This window comes from Carcharodon carcharias, chromosome 4 (assembly GCF_017639515.1).
Source record: "Carcharodon carcharias isolate sCarCar2 chromosome 4, sCarCar2.pri, whole genome shotgun sequence".
NCBI classification, from domain to species: domain Eukaryota; kingdom Metazoa; phylum Chordata; class Chondrichthyes; order Lamniformes; family Lamnidae; genus Carcharodon; species Carcharodon carcharias.
The window spans coordinates 49657643-49680120 of NC_054470.1; the positions used below are offsets into that span (position 1 = coordinate 49657643).

A 22478-nucleotide genomic window follows, 5' to 3' on the forward strand; every position below is an offset into this window, starting at 1 on the left:
ATGTTCCTAATAATGATTGACACACATTCCAAATGGCTAGATGTTTAGAAGGTTAGGTCGCCAACGTCGGGTGTGACGATAGAAAAGTTACGTCAAAGCTTTTCTATACACAAATTGCCAGAAATAATTGTCTCCAACAATGGTACTGTGTTTTCTAGCGCTGAATTTCAAAGATTTGTGAGCCTAAATGATATCAAGCATGTAAAGACAGCACAGTATCATCTCTCGTTGAACGGATTAGCTGAGCGAGCAGGACAGACTTTTAAAGCTGGGCTGAAAAATTATCAGGAAGATGATTGGAAACTAAACTTTCACATTTCCTGTTTCACAATAGAACAACCCCTCATACTACTACACGTTCAACACCTTCAGAGTTACTTATGAAGCGATGCCTTAGAACGAGACTAAGACTGATACCTCCCAATTTGCTGGGGAAGGTGGAGAAAAGTCAAGGGAATCAAAATGCGACTCATGATTTGCATGGTTGTAAGTGAGAATTTACTGTTGATGAAGCAGCATAAGTACAAAACTTCAGTGGTGGATCGAGTTGGTTACCTGTTGTAATAGTTTCTGTGACCGGACCCTTATACCATGTAGAAGTGGAGGGCCAGATCATCCACAAACGCAATGATCATTTGAGAAGAAGGGAGATATTCTCAACAAAATGATGTTCCACCTATTGAAGAACCTGTGACCCCTGTTGAAATTGTTCAACCAAGGATAGATACACCAGATGTTTCTGTTGGAGCAGATAACACTGAACTGCCTGTGCCTAAAGAGATACCTGATGTTGCTGCGGTTCCACATAATGTGGATCCTGTAAGAGATTCGAAAGCCGTGGAGCTACGACGTTCCATCCAGATCAGGAAACCACCTAAGAGACTGAACTTATAATTCCAGGACCCATGTATGTATTTGTAATGTCATGAAGGTGTTCTTGTAAGTATAGTTTGTACAAAAAATTTAAAGGAGGGGGAATAGTAATTGTAGCTTTAAGGAACGTAGTGACTGTAGTTTTAAGGCTTATTGTGTTGTATAGTATCATGTGATAATGTGACTGAATCAGCTCAAAGCACAGAGAACCTTAGAGTGGGAGTTCTTCTTCTAGTTGTGGAGCTTGATGGAAACATGTAACTGCTGCTGCAGCCTGTAAATAAAGTTCAATGTTTCTGAGGAGAAACTTGCCTGGAAAATCAAGTCCATAACAGTCAGGAAATGTGTTACAGGAAGCATGAAAGTCCAATAAAGTTTTTAAAGTGTTACATGCATTCTACTGCAATGAGAATGCAAGCAAATGTTTTCAAACATGTTTTATACCATTGTATCTATTTTCCATATGTAAATGTTGATGTAAAAAATTTTACTGTATTCGGGGCACAGGAACGCTCAAATCATGACAGAGAAGCCTGGGTAATGTGTATAGGAAATAAACAACATATAAAGCATTATAGATAATTGAATTTCTGATTGTAGCAAAGGGAAAATGGCACTAACAGGCAAATTCTAGACACAGCATGCAATATTGTTTCTGGATTGACAAAGGTTAATTTTGATTTCCGCAGGAAGCCATTCTTTAGTATCAAACTTTGTTAATGCAGAGGGGTCAGTCAGAGCATTGAAAATTTGATTTATCAGATTGACACACTGCCTGTATGTAAAATTTGAACTAAATAAATCTGCATTAGTCAGTTTCTCTGCAAGTGCTGATGATTAGCTCAACTATCTGCAGACCTCTAGAAAACATTGGCTAAAAAAAGACTTGTGCTCATTATATCCTGCCCTGGATAAATAGGACAACTAATCCACATGTAGATCTGATTTAAGCAAATTCCTTTCGCTACTATTTTTACCATTTGCTCCTGACTTAGTACTAGAAATATTCCTTTTGTATCAAACATAGAAGTAACTTATTAGTCTGTTCTAGCCCATAGTGGAAAACTATGAACAAACCCTCCAACTTTCTGGATGCAAAAATGTGAAACTTTTTAAACTCTTGGTTTTCTCACCAACTAACTATATGGGTGGTAAATCTACTTATATGCTCTTTGTACCTAGTGTGGAAAAAAAACAATGTTATCTGCTTAAACTCCTCTTGTTGTCTTCGAATGCTCAAAGGATCCCATTTCATTCTTTTCAAAGATGGCTAAGCATAGAGTAGAGGTAAATGGTTTGATTGTTTTTCAAACTGGAGGAAAGTATATAGTGGGGTTCCCCAGGGGCTGGTATTGGGGCCACTGCTTTCCTTGATCTGTATTAATGATCTAGACTGTAAGGCACAATTTCATAATTTGGACAGGACGCAAAACTTGCAAGTGATGATGAGAGTGGGAGACTTCAGAGGACAGGTCGATGGAATAGCCAGACAAGTGGCAGATGAAATTTAATGCAGAGAAGTGTGAAGTGATTGGTAAGAAGAATGCAAAGAACCAATATAACCTAAAGGATATATTTCTAAAGTGGGCGTAGGAGCCAAGTGATATGTACATAAATTGTTGAAGGCGGCAGGACAGGTTGAGAAAGTAGTTAGAGGAATACCGGATCTTGGGCTTTATAAATAGAGGCAGAGAGTACAAAAGCAAGGACTTCATAGTGAACCTTTTATAAAAGACTATTTCAGCCTTAGTTGGAGCATTGCATCCAATTTTGGACACTGCAATTTCCCCCCTACCAAGTTAGTTTTAACCCTCCCCAACAGCACTAGCAAATTGTTCTGAGGGCATTGGGCACAGCTTTTTTCAGATGCAATCCAACCTAACTGTCCTGTATAGGCCCCACCTCCCTCAGAACCAATTTCAATGTCCTAGGAATTTAAAGCCCTTCCCCGTGTACCATCTCTCCAGCCATGCATTTATCTGCTGTATTCTCTTATTTCTATACTCATTAGTGTGAGCACCAGGAGTAACCCAGAGATTGATACCTTTTGAGGTCCTTGTTATTAACCTCTTTCATAGTTCTCCAAAATCTGCCTGCAGGACCTCCTCCCTCTTTCTACCTGTGTTATTGGTACTGATATGGACCATGACCTCCATCTGTTCACCCTCCTCCCACAGAATGCTCTGAGCAATTCATTGCCATCCTTGACCCTGGCACCAGGGAGGCAACATACCATTCTGCAATCACATCATCAGAAACACCTCTCTGCACCTCTAATTGTAGTATCTAGCACTATTGCTTTCCCAACCATCTTCTTGCTCCCCCTCCATACCTAAACCATCTTTGATGCTGAGAACTTTGCTCTGGTTGCACACCCTAGAGGAACCACCACCCTTATCAGTATTCAGAACTGGATACCCATTGGAGAATGAGATGCAGTCAGAGGACTCCTGCATTACCTACCTGGTCCTGCTTGACTGGCAGTCACCCATTTCCCCCTCTGCCTGATCCTCAAGCTAGAACTGTACTATTCATGAAAATCTGTTTTGCAGATGCATTGTAGCTGTTACCACCTGTATTATTGGCTTTGGTTGTCTGCTGGGTGTATTTTGATATTGAAATATTCATCATATAAGGCACAATAATGATCAGTATTCATTTGTCATCAGTAAGTCCATTGGTGAGAGGATCTACACTCTTGGGTATCAAGCCACCTGGTAGAAGTAATGCACCCATCATGTATCTTGATATATCCTCTTGTCATCACCTTAGGCAGTCCCTTGGAATCAAAAATGATTTGCTTCTGCTCTGGTGCGATGAGTTTTGAGATGGCTGGTAAGTCCAATATGCAATTCGCAGACTTTGCGACATGCAGGGCAGGTGGTGCTTGACGGGTTTGAAAGATGGGTTGTTTGAAGGTTTGTGCACTCCCTCTGACTTTGCCTCGACTTTTCCTCTGCATGTTCCTGATGAAGTCTGTGTTTGGTATGTTCCCAAATGGGCACCTTTTTATTTTGTCAGTCACGAGCCAGGGTCTCCCATGAGTCGCTGATGATGTTTGACTTCAGGGATGCTTTGAGGTCATCCTTAAAGTGTTGTCCACTGTCCTTCTGGGAGTCTTCTGCCACGACTGAGTTCCAGATAAAGTAGTTGCTTCAGGAATCTGGTGTCAGGCATACAAATTATATGTCCCATTCAGTGGAGCTGGTTTTAAATGATCAGCATCTCTTTCTGGGCAAGTTGACTGTGTGAGACCATCTTTCTTGCCACTAGATTTGGAGGATCATGCAAAGGCATCACTGGTTGTACTTCTCCAGTGCTTTGAGGTGTCCAAGATTGTGAAGCATATAGGAGCTTGGGGATCACTACTGCCCAGTAAACCATGACCTTAGTCTCAGGTTTGAGATCCTGGTTCTCAAATATTCTTTTCCTCAGTCAGTCAAAGGCTGAGCTGGCAATTGGAGGTAGTGATGAATATTATCTATTCACCGTACTGCTATCCATTAGTAATGGGGTCACCTATTTGATGCAGCAGTGTACATAGAACTGATTAATGTGGCAAATTTACTATTAGTAGTACTGCTAGTAACATTTCTCTTGAAATAACTCTTGATATAAGGTGACAGCATTGAACTTTAATCCACTGGTGACTTTGGCTGCAACAGGCAGGGCTGCCATGGTGCTGCATGCTGTCAAGTGTGGCTCCAGTACACTGCACAATTTGGTGATTCACTCCCTCCCTCTCAAAGCAGTGAAGGCTTTAGATAGTGAAGGCAGATGTCTTGCAACATATTCAAATAGCCATGCCTGGCATTATAGCATAATTCTTTGGCCACTTCATAGTGAATGCTATGGCCTTTACTGCTTGCAGCTGCAGGGGCAAACTGGTAGTAGCAGGATTGCTGTTGCAATGGAATGGCAGCAGTTAGAAAGAAAACAAAAACTCTCATGTACAAAGTTTCAGTAAAGTTGTTCAAAATCACAGTCAGAATGTGTTAATATGGCTACCTCGCTTAGTGGAATTCATGAACAATTGAAATGCTTAGAAATAGTCGCTTGGGAATACAGCAATTCTACATGCTTTTTATTGCCTGTTTTGTATAGATGCTAGCAAATCAGAACTGCACTGGCAAAAGACATTGGTTCTGTATGGGATGAATTTGATTGAATTTACATAATTTTGTAATGTGAAGCACACCAAAACTTTTTTTCCAAGGCAATGGCAGTTCTTTGCCCACAGCATCTGGGCCAATCTTGATGTCTGGTGTTCTCCTATTTTTGAGAAGTGTCCAGGACTCCATCGTGAAAAACAATCCCAAAGTCATTTCTTAATTTCAAATATGAACGGTACTTAAGTTTGGGGAAATTTCTGTCCATTCCAAACAGATAGCACAAAACTGTGGCTAATGGTCACCAAATTTGGCAAAAGTGGGCTGGTATAAATGACTAGTTGAAGAATTAAAATGGCACTTGAGCAATTAAATTTAGTGTAAGTTAACACACTTTGGGAGGAACCTGGTATTTGTGTCTGTCATTCCTCTTGCTTCTCTGCCGCTCACAGTGCCATGAAATGTTTCTCACTCACATCTTCGTTGCTTTTCTCCTTCAGCCGCTGTACAAGATGACTTCTCATCCTCCGTGCTTTCAACCTTGATCAGTTCGCATGTTCCCCTGAGTTCACTGGCCTTCCGTTCCTCCTTAATCTTTCCCTCCAAGTAAACATCCCAAAGGGATTCATGACCACCCCCTTGATCTTACATGGTCTCAATGCTTTCCATTGTGTCAAGCATAGACAATGCCATCTCTAATTGCTTCCTTGTACTGCTCTCTACCCACAGCCCCCTTTCCCTTCTCAACATTGCTCCCTCTGTGACTGCCCTGGTTTAAAAAAAAGTCCCCTAGTTCACTTACAACTGCACAATCAAATTTCTAACTGTCCAGCCTTTGGGCCTCCATTCACCATGACAGCTCAACCTCACCTCACCTCCACTTTTGATGCCCTGGTCCCCATTCAAACGATTATTCATACTCTTCCTGGCCCTTTACTCCTGTGCCCATTTTCACTCCAAGTCCAAGGAATGCAGCCTTGAATATTTGTGGTAGAGAAAGGGTTTAACTAGTCGGCAACCACCCCCCCCCCAGATCTGGCTGGACCACATAATGCACTGTCGGATCCTATTCTCCTGCCAAAACGGTTCACTATTTTAGGCCATCGTGTAATGCAAAAATAATCCCAGGATTTTTTTCCCACTGCAAGCCCTCTCAACCCTCATCTCCAATAGCAATTTCATGAAGCCTATTTGTTACTTTGTCATTAAGATCAAAACCATCTGTTTAGTTACCTCCACTGCTTCCCACCATTTCCTTTTCCATGAGGTCAAATTTGGTCCAAGATTCGCTCTGCTCTTGCGCTGAACTCTCATCTTTCTAAACTTGCACTGCTATCTCTCCTTATAACCGCTGAGCTCATCTTGTTTATGGCAAGATGCCTAGGGGTGAGATTTCACAGTTGCTAGGTGGAGTGAGGCAGTAAAACACTGGGGAACCATTTTACCAGCAGCAGGAATGGCAGTGGCTCAGCTGCCCTGCTGATTAGAGGCAGACAGCCAATTAAGCCAACCTAAGGCCCAACTGAGGGCCATCTTCTTGAGGCCTGTCTTACTGTATATGGATACGGACTGCTTCAGTATCTGAGGAGTTGTGGATGATACTGAACGTTGTGCAATTACCAATGAACATTCCTGCTTCTGACCTTGTGGTGAAGATCATTGATGAAGTAGCTGAGGATGGCTGGGTCGAGGACACTAATCTGAAGAACTCCTGCAGTGATGTCCTGGTGCTGAGATGACTGACCTCCAACAACCGCAATCACCTTCCTTTGTGCTAGGTATGACTATAACCAGCAGAGAGTTTCTCCTCTGATTCCCATTGTCTCCACTTTTGCTTGGGTTCCTTGATGCCACACATGGTCAGGTGCACACTCAACTCATCTCTGGAGTTCAGTCCTTTTGTCCATGCTTGAACGAAGGCTGCAATGAGGTCAGGAGATGAGTGGCCCTGGCAAAACCCAAACTGAGTGTTAGTGGGCAGGTTATTGCCAAGCAAGTGCCACTGATAGCATTGTTGATGACCCCGTCCATCACTTTTCTGATGATCGAGAGTAGACTGATGGGGTGGTAATTGTCTGGGTTGGATTTGTCCTGCTTTTGTGTGAGTTGTTCCTTCATTTCCTATAATATTAACTCCTTTAAAGTTATATAGCTGTTTACCGGCCTTCAGCTTTTCAGAATCTCTGGTCACGTTGATATTCATTGTTGAGCTTGCACTCACCCATGGGTGCCAGTTAACTAGTTCTGTTTTCTGTATATTGTCTGGGTTATTTATGCATACCTGGTTAAGATAAGGACTGTCTCTGGTGACCTCCCTGATGCACTCAATCATGTGTTAAATTTACCAGAGATAGATATTCATCCTAAAGCTGCAATTTGGAGAACTCAGAGCAGTGGGGCCAGAAAATCTGGCAGCATTCGCTTTCACTGGATTTCCACTGATGTTGGGCTCCGGTCTACCTTTTTTTTTACACGTGTTTTTCCATTTGGTACTTAGGCTTTCAAGAATATTTGTTCCAATTATTTGCTTTTTGCCCCAAAATCCTTATTGGCACCAGTTTTTACCATCAGACATCTTATGCAGTGATGTCATTGGCGGAACAGTAAATACTGGTTAGAGATGCCTGGCAGGTTGGGCATTCCTACCTGCTAGCATTTGTACCCCCAAACTTTCATTAGTGGAGGCTCCCCTTAGCAAAGGAGTCTGCCCAAGTAAACCTCCAGGGCATCACAGTGAAACTGTGAGCAACTGCTGGACTCACTTGGAAGGATATTTAATATATCAAAAGTTATGGTTTCTGATAAAAGAAAATTATGCGGAAAGGCAAAAGCTTGGAAAGCAGCAGCACGGTGGTTTGAACTAAACTTCTGAGTCAAGCCCAAAATTTTAATCTATCCCACTGATGGGCATTGTTATGAGAGCAATAACTGAATTCCCCAGTGAAACTGATAATAAACCTTGACTATAGATTTGAGCTTTTTTTTAATTCACTTACGGGATGTGGGTGTGCGTCTCTGGCTGGGCCAGCATTTATTGTCCGTCCCTAATTATCTTTGAAAAGCTGGTAACGAGCTGCTGCAGTACATGTTCTGTAGGTACACCTACAGTGCTGCTGGAGATTTTGACCCAGCGATAGTGAAGCTATATATTTCCAAGTCAGTATGGTGAGTGGCTTGGATGGGAACTTCAGGTGGTGATGTTCCCATGTATCTGCTGCCTTTGGCCTTCTACATGGCAGCAGTCATGGGTTTGGAAGCTGCTGTCTAAGGAGGCTTGGTGAGTTTCTACAATGCGTCTTGTAGATGGTACACATAGCTGCGACTGTTCATCACTGGTGAAGGGAGTGAATGTTTGTGGAAGGGGTGCCAACCAAGCGGGCTGCTTTGTCCTGGATGGTGTCAAGCTTCTCGAGTGTTTTTGGAGCTGCATTCATCCAGGCAAGTGGGGAGTATTCCAACACACTCATGACTTGTGTCTTGTAGATGGTGGACAGGCTTTGGGGTGTCAGGAGGTGAGTTATTCACCACAGGATTCCTAGCCTCTGACCTGCCCTTATAGCCACAGTGTTTATATGGCTAATCCAGTTCAGTTTCAGGTCAATGGTAACCCCCAGGATGTTGATAATGGGGGATTCAATGATGATAACGACACTGAATGTCAAAGGGCGATCATTAGATTCTCTCTTGTTGGAGATGGTCATAACCTGGCACTTGTGTGGTGCAAATGTTACTTGCCACTTGAGCCCAAGCCTGGCTGTTGTCCAGGCCTTGCTGCATTTGTACTTGGACCGCTTCAGTATCTGAGCCACAAATGATGCTGAACATTGTGTAATCATCAGCGAACATCCACACTCCTGACCTTATGATGGAAGGAAGGTCATTGATGGAACAGCTGAAGATGGTTGGGGCGAGGACACTACCCTGAGGAACTCCTGCAGTGATGTCTAGTACTGCGATGATTGTCCTCCAACAACCACAACCATCTTCCTTTGTGCTAGATATAATTCCAACCAGGGAGTGTTTTCCCCCTGATTCCCATTGACTCAAGTTGAGCTTGGGTTCCTTGATGTCACGCTCAGTCAAATGCTGCCGTGATACCGAGGGCAGTCACTCTTGCCTCACCTCAGGAGCTCAGCTTCTTTTGTCCATGTTTGAACCAAGGCTGTAATGAGGTCAGGAGCTGAGTGGCCCTGGCAGCACCCAAACTGAGTGTCATTGAGCAGGTTAATGCTAAGTAAGTGCCGCTCAATAGCACTGTTGATGACACGTTCTATCACTTTACTGATGGAGCGTAGACTGATGGGGCTGGGTTGGATTTGTCCTGCTTTTTTGTGGCAGGACATACCTGGGCAATTTTCCACATTGCCAGGTAGATGCCAGTGTTGTAACTGTACTGGAACAGCTTGGGTAGGGGCATGGACAGTTCTGGAGCACAAGCTGGAATGTTGACCGGGCCCATAGCCTTCGCAATGTCCAATGCCTGCAGCCATTTCTCCATATCACGCGGAGTGAATCAAATTGACTGAAGACTGACATCTGTGGCGTCGGGGACCCCCGAAGGGGGCTGAGATAGATCATCCACTCGGCACTTCTGGCTGAAGATTGTGGCGAATGCTTCAGCCTTATCTTTTGCATTGATGTGCTGGGCTCTTCCATCATTGAGGATGGGGATATTTGTGGAGCCTCCCCACTCCAGTGAGTTGCTTAATTGTCCTCCACTATTCACAACTGGATGTGGCAGGACTACAGAGCTTAGATCTGATCCATTTATTGTGGAATTGCTTAGCTCTGTCTATCACTTGCTGCTTATGCTGTTTAGTCCTGTGTTATAGCTGCACCTCATTTTTAGGTATGCCTGGTGCTGCTCCTGGCATGCCCTCCTGCACTCTTCATTGGATCAGGGTTGATCCCCTGACTTAGTAGAGTAGGGGATATGCTGGGCCATGAGGTTACAGTTGTGGTTGAGTACAATTCTGCTGCTGCTGTTAGCCCATAGCACCGTATGGATGCCCAATCTTGAGTTGCTAGATCTGGTCGAAATCTATCCCATTCAGTACAGTGGTAGTGCCACACGACACGATGGAGGGTATCCTCAATGTGAAGCCGGGTCTTTGTCTCACAATGACTGCCCGGTAGTCACTCCCACTGATACTTTCATGGACAGATGCGTCTGCGGCAGGCAGGTCGGTGAAGATGAGGTCGAGTATATTTTTCCCTCTTGTTGGTTCCCTCACCACCTGCCGCAGACCCAGTTTGGCCGCTATAATCCTTTAGGGCTCAGCCAGCTCGCTGTGTGGTGCTGCTACTGAGCCATTCTTGGTGATGGGAATTTTGCAGGGTTGATGCTTCCTCCAAGTGGTGGTCAATATGGAGGAGTACTGTTTCATTGGCTGAAGGGGTGGGGTACGTGGTAATCAATAGGAGGTTTCCTTGCCCAGGTTTGACCTGATATGAGACTTCGTGCAGACCTGGGTCTATGTTGAGAACTCCTCCTAACTGTATACCACTGTGCTGCCACCTCTGCTGGGACCGGACATAACTAGAGGTGTGATTTCATGAGTATGGCTTTCAGGCTGTAGTTTGATGAGCTTGAGATAGCTCCACCAATTTTTGGCACAAGCTCCCACTTATTAATCAGGAGGACTTTGCAGTGTTGATAGGCTAGGTTTGCCATTGTTGTTTCTGGTGCCTAGGTTGATGCCTGGTGGTCCATCCGGTTTCATTCCTTTTTATTGGTTTGATACAACTGAGTGGCTTGTTAGGGGGCATTTAAACATCAACTGCATTACTGCTGATCTGGAGTCAGGTGTAGGCCAAATCTGTTGAGGACAGCAGATTTCCTTCCCTAATGGGCTTTCGCGAACCAGATGGTTAATTGACAAGGGTTTCATGGTCATCATTAGACTTCTAATTCCAGATTTTTATTGAATTCAAGTTTCACCATGGTGGGATTCAAACCCGGGTCCCCAGAGGATTACCCTGGCTCTCTGGATTACCAGTCCAGTGACAATACCACTACGCCAGCACCTCCCCCTGTGTAGTATTGGAATAAATCTGTTGAGAAAGACTTCTGCAAGCATTGGTTGCAGGTCAAATCAGCTTTTCCTCTTATTGCCGTGTGTGCAGGTACTGAGTAAAATATTTAATTTAATGATAATCTAGTTCACACTTTGAAACTTGTTGCCAATAATTTTGCAGAATAAACTAAACTGCTACTTTAGTCCTTAGAAGTTAGGAATTGCTTTGATTTTTACTTTAATTTTGGCACAAGATCCCCTTTGAAAGCCCCGTTTTGTGTTTGCATGTAGGTCCTATTTCAACTCTACACTGCAAGATAAATAACTTAGAGAAAATATCATAAATGAGGGACATGTAGGAAAAAAGGACTGAGCACTTTGAATATGGTGTGTCTTTTCAGGTGCTTTTAACTCAACATTCTAGGGTATGCTTGTTTTGTTGCATGTGTGCAATTTTATAGTCCCTTATTACAGTACCCTCCATATGGTGTTTTTCTCTCACCCTTCTCTTTCTGCCAATTTTCTCGTCTTGCCCCCATTTGTTAAACGTGGAGTACCCCTTAATGAGGGGTTATGAGATGGGGGTGAAGAGGAAATCCAAAGCATGGAGTTATAATATATTCTGTGGCTCATTTGTGCAACTATCGACCAAACTGGCCAAATCCTAAAGGAATACAGATAGCTGCCAGACTGGGTTTGCATTAGGTGGTGACAGAATCAAAGTGAGAAAGTAACCTCCTTGACTTTCTCACCAGCCTCTTTGACCTCATTCTCATTAACCTGTCCATTGTAAACATTTCTGTTTGTGATCACACTGATAGGAATGACTCCTGCACGGTTCTTGTGAAAACAAACTTGTCTCCACAGCAAGGGCTTTCTCCGTTGTGTAGTGTAACAGCTCCACAATTATGCTAAGTGAGACAGACGAGCAGCAGATCTTAACAACCAAAAACTGGGCATCTATGGGTACATTGGACAGCCTGTAACTTTCTGATCTGGCCCGTCTTTCATTTTTTAAATCGCCATTAAATTAAGAGAACAACTTTGCTCAATGGTGTATGTACCCTGACGCACACTTTCTGAGGAACCAGGTAATTCTGTTGAAGGGTCATGAGGACTTGAAACGTCAACTGTGCTCTTCTCCGCCGATGCTGCCAGATCTGCTGAGTTTTTCCAGGTATTTCTATTTTTGTTTTGGATTTCCAGCATCCGCAGTTTTTTGTTTTTAAATCCCTAATTCCCTTTTTTTTAAACTTCTTACTAAGGAACCATTTGGGATTTTACTTTTGAGCGTAGGTCTAGGGATGTAGATGCCTGGTTCAGCTGACCAAACTGTCCTGCAACAACCAGTTGGGATCAAAATGAAGCTAATTTTCTAACCCTTGAATAGGTTAACCTGAGTTTGCTGATTGAATTAACTCTTTTCTTCCTTAATGATTTGGCAAGAAAATCAGACTACAGGTTCTGCAATTTATTGATCATAAATTTAAAAATTGAGTAAATGAATGCTTAATAGTGATGCAAAAATGTAATTAATTAACTAGCAGTTTAGTAGCAAATCATTTACAGACAACTTCCTTAGTAAAATGAATAGCAAAAGTTATACAGGCAATTCAGTATTATGGTAAGACAGTGCTAATGGATACTGACTTCAACTACAGCAGTGGTCAGTGTTTGAGGTTATAAATTGGTTAATTGCTTTAAATGTGATTCCTAAGAATTGTAGACAAGATAACAGTTTTATATAATCAATCTATTAAGTCTGAGATTAATAACATTGACTTTAAATAACCTCGCCCTCACAAGCCCTTCGTTCCATGGGAAGTCGCTGATGGCTTCTGGAATGTTGAGTCAATGAACCTGTTTGCGACAGGATTATCTGTCTCACTTGGGTCCTTGGTTCTGATTGAACCACGTTACACATGAGTAATGATATCTGACCTGACTTCACCACTAGCCTTCCGTGATGTCAAGTCTAGTCGCAATTAAGTGAGCTCTGACTGTAACTAGGTTGTGTAGCCACAATTTAGCTTCTGACTTCTGGTAAGGTCCTTTAACAGTATTTCGTACTGATTAGCATATTTGCTGGGTAAAAGCTTTTAGAGGAAGAGAACAGAGGAAACACGAGTCATCCCCTGATTAACCTAGAGGCTAAGAAAGATTGCAACTTCTACCAAGGGCAGAGAAAAACTCTAATTCTGAGTAAATCATATGTCAGAAAGTGGTGTTTCTTTTCATGTCAATCGTCCCCCAACAAGCCCATACTGAAGAATGGAATCACAGACAGGTAGGCTCCACTTTTACAACTCCCTCCCACTTTTAACAAAAGCACCCACACAGATGTGAGGGGTCATGACCTGTTTATGACTCGCATATGCTTCTTCCCTGGACCTGAACCAGGAATAATAACTGTACAACTTGATTGCTTGAAAACCTACATTAACTACTTATTTCCTGGCACTTGGTTCAATAGTTGAATTCCACACTGTCAGTTACAGGATTAGAGTTTTGAAGGCAACCCTTTAATTTCACAGATCTGTGTCCGACAATGGGGAGCATTGCAAGGATGTACTAAATAAAGAGAACACTTGCAATATTTTGTTATTTAATCTTCTAACTTGTTTTGTAAGCTGTTTATTCCACTTTATTTTGGCATCTCAACTTTTCTGGAATTTCACTAATTGTTCTGCACTCCAGATGGTTCATTTGAAATGATGCATACCCTGTTTCCAAGAATTAACCAACTTGTTTAGTTAGCACATTGATAGAAAATGCTTCAGACTTAATTGGATACCCAAATTTGTGAAGTTCAGTGGAAAAATCTCCCACTTGAGAGAGCAAAATTGGCAAAAGTGAATTAACCATCTGTTCACACCCCACTTAATTTTCTTTCCCATTCAATTTGAGCGAGATGCAAGGAAAACTACAATTCACCATCACCTACTTTGTGCTTTTCCCCGAGACCAGTTACATACCAGTGTCTCTTGTAAGTGGTGTTTTGAAAGTTGAGAGACAAACAAAATGTGTTTAAGGGGTTAAATTAATACTAGGAAGGAAAAGCAGTCCAACAAGGTCTTAAGACTATATGTTAATTTAAACTGTGTTTATTTTTAGGTGGGACTTGACATTACGAGAAAATAATTTTTCTTACTATAGCAAGCTTACATCTGAAGTAGATTATCTCAGATGTGCCAACTGTAAAATATCAATTTTGCAGTTAAAGTTCTCGAGTTTAGAACTTGTTTATCTGTTTTTAGTTTGTGTTCACCTCGTATGTAATTCCACTGTTGCCTTGTAGGGCATTCACATTTGTCACCTGAACAGACAGTGGGCAGACTACCACCAATTCCTCCCTAGGCTACTGAGGGGTGTCCCCCCTTGCTTAGTGGTTCACGTTGGTTTTGGGAATCTTGACAAGTATCTTACAAGGAATCATTTTCAACAAAATGACTTCTTCAGCAAGCTACTTATTCAAGTGCAAGTGCTAGTCTGCCTTGTATATTCTTTCTGTAAGGAAGTAAGATCTTCTGAAATGTGAGTCGCTATTGAACTTGACACAATTTGACTTGCCTGGAAAGTACTGAACTTGAGTATGAAGCACCAATCAATTTTAAATTCAAGTAACACAAAGGTAAATGTAAATAATGGGTCGTTAAGACACTTAAATTGTTCTTTTCATGAAACACAACTAATTATTTTGCAGTATCCTTTTTTTTAGTCCATGGAAAAATCTTTGTTCTCACCTTCGGTGTTTGTTAAGCATACAACAATGCATGACTTTCAATCAAAGGAGGCGTGCCCTTTCTTGCAGACTCGCGGATACTTCACATTGGTTTAACTGCAGAGATTCTGTTTGAGCCAGTTAATATTCAATCTGAGGCATGTAAGACTGCAAGCTTGAGTTTGTGTAAGACGCACGTGACCTAACCTGTGTCCGCAGGTCCAAATATCAAGAGACTTGCTGGAAGTTTGCTGCATTTTTAGAAGGATCAACCTCTTTTTTAAAAAAAAGTGGGACTTGCAAACAGTGCCAGGTCAGATATTTAATGTCTGTACTTCCCTTGGACTATAATAGCTAAATATTTTCCTTTGGGGCTGACATTTTGAAGGCCTGAAGTTACCACTTATGCTTTTTTGCGGACGTGTACCCACCAGCTTGTGGTTGAGGTGTCGCTTTACAGTCATATGATCAAAGCTGTTAATTTGGATAGGAGGCGATACCCTGATCTCAGTTTTCACTGACTTTTGGTCAGACAGTAAGCTTGTCCTGCCTGCTACCTGTTCTTCACCGGCCAGGGAGTTTAACATGAGACCAACAGGTAAGAAATACTGCTTTCAAATAAATTCCAGTCTGTAGATTATGGGACGTGAATGGCAAATATTTAATGTAGCATTCTTTGTCTGCAGACTCCAGTCCTCTGTGTTAAATTAAGAAATTAGATATGACTTGCTCAAAGAAGCTTTCCCTTTTTAAAAGAAATTTAAATACACGTATCTCATTCGGGTGAAGATTGGCAGGAGTAAACTTTAATAAATTCCAACTATGTTCATTTCAGAAGGCTGTTGCACCCAAACTGACTAGTCTCCACTTGTTTTATACTCAGCATTATCAACTAAATGCTGCAGGAGGAGGCTTTTCATTTGTTTTGAAATACTATATGTTACCTCAAGTGTGCAATTGTAGAATGCATTTTGAAAGTATATGGTGTTGCAATATTGTCTATTTTTTGTTAACATCATGCACTGATCTGTTTTTCTGCTCTTTTATTTTAAAAGAATCAAAGATGTTTTAGTTTGAAAGTACTTAAAATGCAAATTTGAATGAACTTAATTTGGAAAAGTGTAATTTATAATTAACTGGAAAACAGTTGTTCCAAAGAGTTCAAATTGCACATGGACATTTAAAATTAATGCTAAATGTAATTTTTTGATTTTCAGTGCAACTGTAATCTCCCAATTAAGTGGTAAAGCAGGCAGGTAACTTATGAGTAAGACTTTTCTTAAACTGGCTACAGTATTTGGTTGTCTGCAAGAGAGAAACCCTTCTGATTTTGTTCACTTGTAGAAAAGCATCTGAACTCTGCGTGGTTAATCTGATGGTATGAAACTAATTGAGATCATGCACTGGGAGTTTCTCTGTGTCCCGGCCAATATTTATCTTTCACTCAGCATCACTAAAATGGATTGTCTGGTCATTAACGTTGCTGTTTGTGGAAGCTTGCTGTGCACAAAATGGCTGCTATGTTTCCTACATTACAACTGTGACTACACTGCGAATGTACTTTATTGGTAGTTTGCTATGCCCTGAGATATAAGAGGAGTAGGGTGGTGATTTGTCTAGTTTTATACCAGACAGTCCAGTTTTGAGCCAGTCTGGACAGTGTTTGGTACTGGATTGCTTTATGTCCAGTAATTTGTGCCTTAGTATACTCACCTCAGTGCAGGTGCCTTTGCTCATTCCTTCACCCTGTCTGCAATGGCCTCAGTGACTGGGACACAGAAAACAGTTATTTTTCATATTTCCCTGTCCCATCATCGTCTCTTACCTGCAATTGGGCCTTTTCCATCCTGAACCAAGATGGATCTCAGTACATGATGATGTCAGCCCTGCGTGTCACAGCGGTGTCCACTATTAGTAGCTTCTGGTAATGGCTGCCCTAGACAGGGGCATAATAAATTCACTGCTCTTTTGACCTTAAAACCATTGGAAAGCTAAAGTGATTTTGCCAAAAAATAAACTATTGTATGTGACGATCAGCTCTTGTGCCTACAAGCTTGATCTATACCGGAAAACAACCAGACATTAGTTTTACTAAAGTCAGTCAGTCAACAAGAACTGCCTCAACTGCAAACCTAACCAAATATTCCTGATCTCTTGGGTTGTTTTTCTGATTCTAATAACTCATTACCCTACAGATTTGATTCCAACAACAAATGTACTACTAAGATACTTCCAAGCACACAACAGCCTCATGCCTGTGCAATTGTAGTCATTAAAATTCTCAGGTGCTAATTTATCTGGTTCTTCCATTGGCAAAGTACCACAGGTAGTAAAGCTTCTAGTTGCATTTGTTTTGGTTCTGTCTTTTTTTTGAAAAATATACTTTATTCATAAAATACCTGAGAGAACATCACAAAACTTTTCAAAATAGCCATCTCAAAAAGTGCAATCCGATTCAACTTTTGCACATAAATCATGAGGTGCTTCAATACAATCAATGAACATTACAGACATTTCAACACTGGTCATTACAGACAGAGCAATGGTATTCAAGTTATCTACATAGATCATGTTGCACTCTGGGGTGCTTCAATACAATTGTGACACATGTAGTTTTCACTGCATACATTCCTTCAGAGTCCTACAGCCCGAGGGGTCTATACAGCTCCCCTCAGTGCACTGTGGCAGAAAGGTCTTAGACAGCGACCTTTCCCCATTGTGCCTTTGCGGCGGCTGCCCTAAGCTTTAGTACATCCCTCAGCAAGTAGTCCTGGATCTTGGAATATGCCAATCTGCAACACTCGGCCGGGGACAATACTTTGCACTGGAAGACCAACAAGTTTCCGGCAGACCAAAGAGTGTTTTTCACTGAGTTGATGATCCTCCAGCTGCAGTCGATGTTTGTCTCGGTGTGCGTCCCTGGGAGCAGCCCGTAGAGCACAGAGTCCTGTGTCACAGAATTGCTCGGGAATGAACCTCAATGAAAACCACTGCATCTCTATGCAGACTTTTTTTTGCAAAGGCACATTCCACAAGGAGGTGAACAACGGTCACTTCTGCACCCCACAGCTGCAGTGTGCAGAGGGGGTGAGACTCCTGGAGTGTAGGAAGGATCTGACTGGGAGGGTCTTTTTCACCACCAGCCAAGCTACGCCTTGGTGCTTGTTGAAAAGTTCTGGTGATGAGACATTCTGCCAAATGACTCTGATTCTGGCCACATACAGGATGATTTGTTACCTATGCAATTCAACAATGTTATTATGATATTGGCCTGTACACACCTCTCTATCAAATAAGGTCCACAGCTAAACCAGTAAAATTGTGTATGCTACTTTGTGGTTATTGTGATTGACCAAGATTGCACAGGTGCTCTAAAGTTGTGTTTAGACTTTTCAGAGAATATGAAAACCTTGCATATGTCCAGTTACATTATTGGTGAATTTAAATAGGGCAGGATGAACTTGTCAACAATTTGTGTAGAAGATTTGCATCTATGTACCAGCTCAAAAAATAAATACCACATTATGGAACCACTTGCATTGGAAGAATTTGTGAAATACAAGCACAGCACAAAGCTGATTTGTTTAAGGTTGAACTATTTTGGTGCATCTGCTAATCCTGGAAACTGGGAAAGAAGGAATGCAATTCATTTTTAGACCATGTCTCTAGATCAGTAAGCAGCTTTATGAAAGTTAAGTTAGGGAACTGGATGCCATACATTTCCACATCTAATCAGATATTCAGAATTGAACTTCCATCATAACTTTCTGACCCTTGACTTGTTTATCATTTACTGTTCCCCCACCCCCTGCCCTGGCCCCCACCTCCCCATCTCTTTATCCCATCAATGATTTTGGATGCTTTAGTTGTCTTCATTTATCTTTGCTGGAGCATCCTCCTTAAACTCCTGCACTCCTCTCTTGCTTTTCTCAAAACCAAGCTTTTGCTCACCTACACCACCCCCCCCTAATTTTTTATGAAAGTTCAGTATTTGTTTGCCCACCTGTCTCCATTTGTGAAGTCTCTTTGGAAGGTTTTTACATTAAAGACACTAAATGCAGGTTATTCATTGCAGCTGAGTGAACTGTGTTGCATTTGAGTTCCTCCAGCTTCATACAATGTCCGAAATGAATGTTATTTCCATTCCCACTCACAACAAATGTATATTCCATTAGAATGAAATATTGGTTGATGTAATTGAGTTTACCAAAATACATCTGTTTGGATAGATTCCAGCTTCTCTAGGAGTGCAATATCTGACCTTTTACTTGAGATAGATTTTTAATATTAGAAGTCTTAAGAAGTAACAGTATAAAAAAAGGCATCATGAAACTGCTGACAGATATATTTGATTGCACGTAATGCAGAGTTGCTGATATGGTTCAGCTGTTGCTTTAGCAGTTTAATTTTCATCTTTTAGGTCAGAGTAATCTTGAGGCATAACTTCAGGTTCAGTTTTTTAAAAAATAATCAACCTGGCACCACCAGTCTGTCAAGTGTTTGCGGAAGAGTTGGTCTCTGCAGCCAGCATGTATATGGTCCTACAAGTGAATACTGACTGAAACTATGCTTTGAATCTGATACTTTGTCATCATTTTCTTCTTGGCTTCAAGAGCACATCATGTGTTTATCTACATACCATGTAGATCTTGTGTACATACATGTTTGAAAGTAAATTTAAAATGTATATGTATAATATCCTATGTATAGCAGCCACTTTGGTTTGTTAGAAAAAGACCCATATTACAATACATCGCTATTCTCCATCTCTAAGCAATTTTTTTAATCCTTGGGGCTCACATCTATTTCATCCTAAATTTTTGACAGCATAAAGTGTGATTCCATACTAGTTTCCACTTCCCAATTTTATATTTGTCTTTCATAGTCCAACTTTCAGTGTTTTATTGAGCAACCTGTTTTGTTTTCTGGTCATGTATTTGGAAAAAAAAATCTTGTTCTTACCAGCCAAACATTGATCTTATTTTGTAAATCTTGTGACCCATTCTTCTTTGAAATTTGAGAAACTGGTGTTGTGTTTTGGGGAAACTGGATTCAAATTCCAGCCAACTGGTATTTATGTATGAGCTTTCTAGATCTTTGGCTGCCCTGCTCAATGTGCAACTGTTTAATTCGTACATCTATTGTTTAATTGACTGACATTTTGTGATCAACTTTGAAAAGCAATTGTGCTTTTATGATTTATCCCCCATTTAGAAAAGAACTGCTCAGTTCAGTAAGCATAATGTTGTGCTTGTGTGTTTGTCATTTGTACATTGTGTGTTGTCTTCCCTTTCTCTTTCCACTTCTTCCCCTTGCCCCTTTTTCTTTCCACCCCCTCAAGTTCACATTATACTTCTAAGTGCTATAGTTTCAGCTTAACTTGTACTTGCCTTCCAAGCTGCGCATTCTATAAATGGCATATTTAGCTTTCTGGATTGCTTAAATGTCAGTACTTAGCTTTTTGTCATTGGCCCATATATCTTCTTTTTGTGGCTTGGTGTCATATTTTGTTTTATAATGTCTCTGAAGCATCTTGGGAAGTTTCCTTGTATTTAGATAGCACCTTTTAATGTAAGTTGTAATAGTGGTATTTGTATATGATCATACAATATGCAGTCATTGGACTATTTGGTCATATTTTAGCACATTCATCAGTCAAATAACCTGAGACAATGATATAAAATCTACCCAGTGAGAATAATTTCAGTGCAAGCATTAATTTCAGCGTGTATAACACACTGCAAGGTCATAACATGCCTCCAAAAGTTCTATCTGTTTCTGAAACTGGGCATCTAACGAAATCTATGCCATACATATTGGAAATTGATTTTCACTTGCCACATTCATCTATACATTTTCCAAAGAAAATCTACAGTTGTTGAAAGTTTCATTGTAGAAAAGAAAGACTTGCATTTATATAATGCCTTTTATGACCACAGGATATACCAAAATTTCTTTGCAGGCAATGATGTATTTTTGAAGAAAAAAAAACAAAAATACCTGGAAAAACTCCTGTTTCTCTCCTGATGTATTTTTGAAGTGTAGTCTCTGTTATCAAAAATACCTGGAAAAACTCACCAGGTCTGGCAGCATCTGCGGAGAGGAACACAGTTAACGTTTCGAGTCCGAATGACCCTTCAATAGATGCTGCCAGACCTGCTGAGTTTTTCCAGATATTTTTGTTTTTGTTTTGGATTTCCAGCATCTGCAGTTTTTTGCTTTTGTCTCTGTTATCAAATTGGAAACACAGCAGCCAATTTGCACACTGTAAAATCCCAGAAACAGCAATGTGATATTGACCAGGTAATCTGTGCTTGTGATGATTGAGGGATAAATATTGGTGAGCACACCAAGGATAACCCCTGCTTCTCTTGAAAATTGAACTAGATTGTTGTGCTCAAGTCCTGGAGTGGGACTTAAACTCCCAACCCTGTGACTCAGGCAAGAGCGCTACCAACTGAGCTGTGGCTGACTGGTGTAATACTGGATTATTTAGTGAATAACATTACTTTGTTTTTGTTTATGAAATAGTATTGAGGATTGAGGCTGTCAAAATAATAAAACTTGTAGAATATAGAGAGCTAAAACTTTAATTGTTCCCCCTAGCCTCTTGTCATGACTCCTGATTTTGTAGTTATTTTTTCCATGTAAATGATTTGGACATAAGCAATTTTTTTTTGTGATTTGGACAGAAGCTTGCTGCAAAGGAATAGATTGCCCAGACAGCTGCATGCTGAGTAGGACATCTGTAGACAGGTAGAGGTGATTTAAATGAGTGGGGGACAATTGTTTTGCACAGATCACAAATGGTGGCTCATTCATTAGCACTTTGTAACTATTTAAGAAGTCATCTATCTGTTTAGTATTCCCAACTCTAGTGATGTTAGCCTTTGAAAAGACATTTCTTATGAATCAACACTAGGACATACGAATGTTTGAATTAGGAGCAGAAATAGGGCACTCGGCCCCTCAACCCTGCTCCACCATTCAATAAGATCGTGGCTATTCTGATTGTAACCTTCAACCCCACATTCATGCCTACCCGCACCTCGTTACACCCCCTTGTTAATCAAGAATCTCTCCAGCTCTGCCTTAAAAATACTCAAAAGATTCTGCTTCTACAGCCTTTTGAAGAAGAGTTCCAAAGACATTCTACTGTCAGAAAACAATTCTCATCTTTGTCTTAAATGAGCAACCCCTTTATTTTTAAACAGTAACTCCACAAGAGGAAACATTCTCTCAACATCCACCCTGTCAAGATCCCTCAGGATCTTTAAAGGTTTCAATCAAGTCACCTCTTACTCTTCTAAATTCCAGTGGATACAAATCTAACCTGTCCAACCTTTCCTCATAGAACAACCCACCCATTCCTGGCATTAGCCTAGTAAACTTTCTCTGAACTATTCACGCATTTACGTCTTTCCTTAAATAAGGAGACCAGTACTGTACACGATAATCCAGATGTGGTCTCACCAGTTCCCCGAACAACTGAAGCATAACCTCCCTACTTTTGTAATCAACTCCTTTCACAATAAATGATAACATTCTATTAGCTTTCCTAATTACCTGCTGTACCTGCATACTAGCTTTTTGTGATTCATGCACTAGGACACCCAGATCCCTCTGATTCTGAGCTCTGCAATCTGTCGCCATTTAGATAATCTTTTTTATCCTCCCTGCCAAAATGAACAATTTCGTATTTGCCCACATTATATTCCATTTGCCAGATATTTGCACGCTCACTTAACCTATCTATAT

General features: G+C 41.1%; 1 protein-coding gene across 3 annotated transcripts in view; it reads left to right on the plus strand.

Annotated features, from left to right (window-relative positions):
* kank1a (KN motif and ankyrin repeat domains 1a) overlaps nt 1-22478 on the plus strand; it is a 230304-nt gene that overhangs the window by 69750 nt on the left and 138076 nt on the right. The window contains exon 1 of one of the 3 annotated variants that reach the window (XM_041186280.1): nt 14895-15318. The exons of the other annotated variants lie outside the window; for them this stretch is intronic. The gene's annotated coding sequence lies outside the window, so the exon portion shown is untranslated. Of the gene's footprint in view, nt 1-14894; nt 15319-22478 lie in introns of those variants that run through there. 3 annotated transcript variants of the gene reach the window in all.